This window comes from Callorhinus ursinus, unplaced genomic scaffold (assembly GCF_003265705.2).
Source record: "Callorhinus ursinus isolate GAN/ISIS: 27379988/994484 unplaced genomic scaffold, GSC_fseal_2.0 scaffold17, whole genome shotgun sequence".
Classification (NCBI taxonomy): domain Eukaryota; kingdom Metazoa; phylum Chordata; class Mammalia; order Carnivora; family Otariidae; genus Callorhinus; species Callorhinus ursinus.
The window spans coordinates 35465206-35472013 of record NW_027397079.1 but is presented as its reverse complement, the minus strand read 5'-3'; the positions used below and the strand labels follow the sequence as shown (position 1 = coordinate 35472013).

At 41.0% G+C, this 6808-nt stretch overlaps 1 pseudogene; it reads left to right on the top strand.

Annotated features, from left to right (window-relative positions):
- Positions 1-5131: 5131 nt before the first annotated feature.
- On the top strand, positions 5132-5881 carry LOC112834573 (large ribosomal subunit protein uL30 pseudogene; annotated as a pseudogene).
- The last annotated feature ends 927 nt before the right edge of the window (positions 5882-6808 follow it).

Here is a 6808-nt window from a genome sequence, read left to right as displayed (position 1 = left end):
GCAGTCAAACCATTGACAGGGCCTACAGTCATCTGAAGACTCAAATGAGGCTGGAGGATCCACTTCCAAGCTCATTCATATGGCTCTTTGTAGAAAGTGTCAATTCCGTGTCAGAGTACTCCTCTTATTAAAAATGTTTTTATTTGCTAATTTGGATTGGTAGTACATTTCCATAAAGAACAAAAGGGGTACCAAGTAAAAAAAGAAAAATTCTCTCTCCCACCTCTCCCCCAGACACCCAATTTCTCTCCACCAAGGGACTGTATATTAACAATTTCTTACATATCCTCCTGGACATGTATATATGACACACGCATAAGCAAATACATACATATCTAATGTAAGTGTTCTTTCTGTCCTCTATTGTTACTCAATTTGCCGTACCTTAATTTTTGTCATTTAACAAAATATCTTGGAGATCTTTCAAAGTATGTGCATAAAGAGTATCTTCATTTTTTATGGCTGTATCATATTCCGCTATACAGATATGCTATAATTTACTTCAATAATCCCTTATTGATAGATGTCTGGATTGTTTTCAGTCTTTTGATATTAAAGCAATGCTATGATATATAACCTTATGAACTTGTTATTACCTACATGTAGGAATAAATCTGTAGGATAAAAAAGAAATGTCAGTTCCTTGCCATATGGACCTCTCCATAGGGCTGTTCACGACATGGAAGCTGGCTTTGCCCAGTACACATGACAGAGACAGAGAGAGAGATCACAAGTGCAAAAGGAAGCCACAGTGTCTTTTAAACTCTAATCTCAGAAGTGGCATATCATTGTGACTGCCATATTCTATTGGTCACACAGACCAATCCTGGTACAATGGACAGAACCACCCAAGAGTAAATGTCAGAAGCCGGGGGTCACTGGGGTGGCCTCGGAGGATGGCTACCACGCTGAAAGTTCTGGTGAACACTCCATCCCATAGTGCACCTGTTAAACAGCCGGAAGGAAAGATAGCTCCACCCATGATACCTCCTCTTCATTTGGTTTTTGCCACCTTATTACAGTGTAGGAAAGCGTGTGAATGTTGTTGCCTGCATTTTGACCTCCAGCGTTTCCACCCCATTCCGCCTTAACAACAGCAGTCCTCTAGACTTCTAGACTCAGACGTGCATCTAGATTTAACATTGTACAGCTCAGCACAGTTCATCATTGTCCCGATTATTTCATGTGTACTTAGATGGTTTCTTCAATTCAATCATAGGCTCCTTACGAGAAGGGAACATAGGTCTTCTTTTTATTTGTAAACAGCCGTGGCAGCAAGCCCGATGCAGGACACATGGGAGCTGTTTAATCAAGAGTTATTCAATGTACTGATTGATTCGGATGCCCTTCTCAAAGCCTCCTTTTTATAGTCTGGGAAGTTGAGGAGTCAGCAAGGAAAACACTTGGTCAGATGAGTCATCAGTCAAGTCCAGAGCAGAACTCCATAGGCAGCTGCTCATCCCAGCTGGAGGAGGAAGCCTGGCTCTTAGTCCGAGGCTCAGAGGCTGCCAGCTGCCTCGAGCTGGGGCTAATGATCACGTCTCTCCCGCACCGATCTCTCCAATAACTCATGAGGCTGTTGGAAGCCTCATTTCTGCACAGCCTGGGCTGGTTATGTGCAGTTTGCCAGGCAGGCACTAACACTTCCAGAGGAAATGGACACTAACTGGCAGAACTTCCTTTTAAATCTCTCCTTGATTTGTGACATGGCTCTGAAACGGGAGGCCGAGCAGAAGGGCCACTTGCCTCACACAATGTCATCAGCACACACCAGTGAATCCTATGGATCTGATTCTAGTCTGCTCCTTAGCACTAGATCATTACGACAGTTGGTGATTTGGAAAGGAAGCTATATTCTGCCCGAGCTAGTGAGATATATGCAGTGGTGCCAACTGAATGCGCCCTGCAGTTGACATCGCTAAGTGGCAACACCAGTGTCTCAGATTGGAATCACAGTGAGGAGAACCCCCCACCACCTGCTTTTCACTTGCCTTGGGTTTACCTGGGGTTAATGGGTCCCTACTAAATGTTTCATTATTCAAAATGGCCTTTGGAAACCACTGCCTTTTTGTTCTTTCAGTGAATTCACCTTAGTTCCTGTGTTGTCTGCACCTCAGCTTCTCCTCTCAGTGGTTTTGCATTTGTGGTAACGCTGGGAGAAAGCCTGTGAAAAATGCTTTGTTATATTACATTGCCCCCTGGCTCCAATGAATTGCTCCGTAAATCACGATATTGTTAAAGTGTCCTAGCAAAACTAAACCACTTTCGGGGGCTCAGAGAGCACAAGGATATTAATCAGAGCCAAACATTGCAGAAGGGACATTTAAAAAAAGAAAAAGCAAGAAAGGAAAAACACACAGTTTTTAATGTGTGAGGTCTGGAGAAGAGCATACATCGGGACCGGGGCCAAACCAGAATATCTTTACTCCTTCATAAATACTCTGATATGGGAATGCATTATCTCTGAATGCTTTAAGCCCATTTAGTTTTATAGCAAAACAATATTGAACACCTGCTGCATTTTAATGATGTAGTTCAAGCAGCACGGGTGAGAATGGGAGTGGTGGGGGTGGGGGTGGGGGTGGGGGCTCCATACATCAGGATGAACCGTTAATCACGTTCAGCTGGGACCCACAGTTTTTGCAGGGAGGATGACAGGCACACGCATCCCACAAATACCCCAAGTGCACCTGTCCTTGACTATAGCACAACAAAGGCAGTAAACCTAGCTCCTTGCGTCCTAGGCGGTAGGTGCACACACCTCAAGGAGGGGCAGCGATAGGTTTCTCGGATAACTGCCTGGGACAACTAGTCAGCAGACCAACAGCCTTTATTGAGAGCCTACAAACCACTCTGCACTAGGTATGATGGAAAAACACAAGCAAAAAAAAGGGGGGGGCAAATTCTACTATTCTGGAACTTAAGGCAACAGAACATTGCTCAAAATAAATGGCACTTGCTTGTCTTTTTGCTGCTTGGATTTCTTGTGACAGCATTTGGTTTCTTCTTTCTCTTTTTCTGATTTTATTGAGATATAATTGACATATCACATCATGTAAGTTGAAGGTGTACAGTGTGATGGTTTGAAACACAATACATTGTGAAATGTTTACCACAATAAGGTTAGTTACCACAGCCTTCACATTCCATCATGGCCACTTTGGTGTTGTTGTTATGGTGAGAACATTAAAAGCTCTACTGTCAGAACAACTTTCAATAAACAGCACAGTACTATGAAGCATAGTCACCACGCGGTACCTTAGATCCCCAGAATGTATTTATCGTGTAACTGAAAATTTCCCTTGACCAACATCTCCTCACTTCCCTCACCCTTCAGCCTCTGACAACCACCATTCTACTCTCTGCTTCTGTGAGTTTGGCTTTTTTAGACTCTGCATGTGAGTGAGATTATGCTGTGTGTATCTTTCTCTGTCTGATTCCTTTCATTTGGCATCATGCCCTCAAGGTCCACCCATGATGTCACAAATAACAGGCTCTCCTATTTTTTAGGACTGAATAATATTCCATTATCGCACATTCACAATATCACACATTCTTTATCCATTCATCATGGATTCTTAGGTTGCTTCCAACATAGGTTGGCTATTGTGCATAATGCTGCAGTGAATAGGGGGTACAGAAATTTCTTCAAGATAGTGATTTCATTTCCTTTGGACTTATACCCAGAAGTGGAATTACTGGATCATAGGGTAGTCCTATTTTTAATTTTTTGAGGAAACTCTGTGCTATTTTCCACAGTGGTTGTACCAATTTACATTCCCACCACTAGTGCAGAAGGGTTCCCTTTGCCCCACATCCTTACATCACTTATCTCTTGTCTTCTTGAGGATGGCCATTCTAACAGGTGTGAGATGACATTTCTTTGTGGTTTCAATTTGCACTTCAGGGTTTGGTTTCTAATGATATCTGACTTAAAGTAGGTGGCTTGTGCCCTGAAGCAATTTATCATCTAATGATAAGTGACAAGCACCAACAAATTACTATCCCTAAACATGTATTAGAGACAAACTTTTTAAATCTCAGACCTCCAAAACAGAAACTAATACATGGGGAAAGGGACAGTTTTCCACTGATGAATTGCAAAGAAAACATTGCAACAAAGGTCTACCTCTTCAAATCCCTTCTTAACTCTTTACCCTCTTCTTCATTCCCCAAGCACACAAAGAAAATAAAGTCATTTGAAATGCCACCGACCTTTTAATATTTTGGCATATAATGATTTTGATTAAGCAGACAGACTTTGAGGTCAGCAGGCCTGGTGTGAGTGTGAATCATGGCTCTCTGTGCCTCTGGTCAATTACATTAACTATCGAGGCCTCAGTTTTTTCACCTGTAAAATGAAAATAATAATAGCATTAACCTTATGTAATTGTTGTGAGAATGAATTAAGGCAATCCACATAAGGGGCTCAGAATATTACCAAGTAGTAAATGCTCAATAATGCTATTAATATAAGCATTAGCATATATACATATATCATTACCATATTATTTCTGTATACATATAGTCACACACACTCCACTCTTTATGTGCATGTGTATGTGTATGGAGTTTCAAGCATTTATTTCTTTTTTTTAAGATTTTATTTATTTATTTGAGAGAGAGAGAATGAGAGACAGAGAGCACGAGAGGGAAGAGGGTCAGAGGGAGAAGCAGACTCCCTGCTGAGCAGGGAGCCTGATGTGGGACTCGATCCCAGGACTCCAGGATCAAGACCTGAGCTGAAGGCAGTCGTTTAACCAACTGAGCCACCCAGGCGCCCTCAAGCATTTATTTCTTAGACCCTCCATTTTTCAGTGTGTTTAGGTATAGCCATAAAATGTAATACACAATCAAATTATTTATAAATTTCAATAACTTTCGAATCTGTTTACGGATGTCCTTTGACTCTATAAATCATTTTTCACAATATACATAGGAAAAACAAGATTCACCAGCTATGACACACTCTTTTTTAAAAAGGGACATACTTCCCATACTATTTTGGTGATTTTTTTTAATTTACAGTGCATTATGAACATTTTAACACATCATTAGCCTCCCAAAACAACATTTTTAACGGCTGTTACTTTTCTTTAAAAAAAGACTTTATTCCTCTTTTCCAGCTGGAACCATGGAGGGTGCAGAAGAGAAGAAAAAGAAGGTTCCTGCTGTGCCAGAAACCCTTAAGAAGAAGCGAAGGAATTTCGCAAAGTTGAAGATCAAGTGTCTGAGGAAGAGGTTTGCTCAAAAGATGCTTCGAAAGGCAAGAAGGAAGCTTATCTATGAAAAAGCTAAGCATTACCACAAGGAATATAGGCAGATGTACAGAACTAAGATTCGAATAGCGAGGATGACAAGAAAAGCTGGCAACTTCTATGTACCTGCGGAACCCAAATTGACATTTGTCATCAGGATCAGAGGTATCAATGGTGTGAGCCCAAAGGTTCGAAAGGTGTTGCAGCTTCTTTGCCTTTGCCAGATCTTCAATGGCACCTTTGTTAAGCTCAACAAGGCTTCAGTTAGCATGCTAAGGATTGTGGAACCGTATATAGCATGGGGGTACCCAAACCTGAAGTTGGTGAATGAATTGATCTACAAGTGTGGTTATGGCAAAATCAACAAGAAGCGATTTGCCCTGACAGATAACACATTGACTGCCTGATCTCTTGGTAAATATGGCATCATCTGCAAAGAAGATCTGATTCATGAGATCTATACTGTTGGAAAATGTTTCAAAGAAGCAAACAACTTTTTATGGCCCTTCAAATTATCTTCTCCACTGGGGGGAATGAAGAAAAAGACCACCCACTTTGTAGAAGGTGGAGATGCTGGTAATAGGGAATACCAGATCAATAGGCTTATTAGAAGGATGAACTAAGGTATCTACCATGATTATTTTTGTAATCTCCTCAGTTAATAAATGACTACTCTCAAATGGAAACAAAAAAGATTTTATTTATTTATTTGTCAAAGAGACAGAGCACAAGCAGGGGGAGCAGCAGGCAGAGAGAGAAGCAGGCTCCCCACTGAGCAAGGAGCCCAATATGGAACTTGATCTCAGGACCCTGGGATCATGACCTGAGCCGAAGGCAGATGCTTAACCAACTGAGCCACCCAGGTGTCTCCAGTATTTGACATTATAAATATCCAGTGAGGAACCACCCTGTAGAGCTTTCTTATACACATTTTTGGTTGTTGCCTTAGGATGAATTCCCAGAACTAGAACCACTGAATCAAAAGAAATGCAATTAAAACATTCTAAAAAGAATATAAACACATTACAGAAAATAGGGCAAGGAAAAAAAATACAATTCTACCATATTAATACAATTACTAATATAATTTGGGTGATTAAGATATTGTGATGTTTTCATTTTTACTAGAAGAATAGAAGCTTCAAGGAAAAGATGGGCAGATGTTTATTATTTCTGCTCTCTTCTGAAACCCACTAAAGTGACAATAAATAACTAAAAGAATAGCTTAAACCCATAATGAAAAAGAGAATGGAAGAGGAGATGACAACAGCCAAAAGATGTGGTAAAAATTTTGAGAACTGAAAAGCAGACCAGATGAGTGATAACTGACTTAGTAGATCATAGGAAATGAAAATCCATGCCATGACTTAAATCTATGACTGGCTTTACAAGAAGCAGCTAGACCCTCCAGGTCCTGCCTTGACCCTGAAAGGAGACAGAAGATTTACCCTCTAAAGAGGCTGAGCCAGATAGGTCTGGATCAGGTACATCAGACACTGTGTGTGTGTGGGGGGGGTCGTGAGGGGGTAACAGTGAGGCATTTCAGTGAA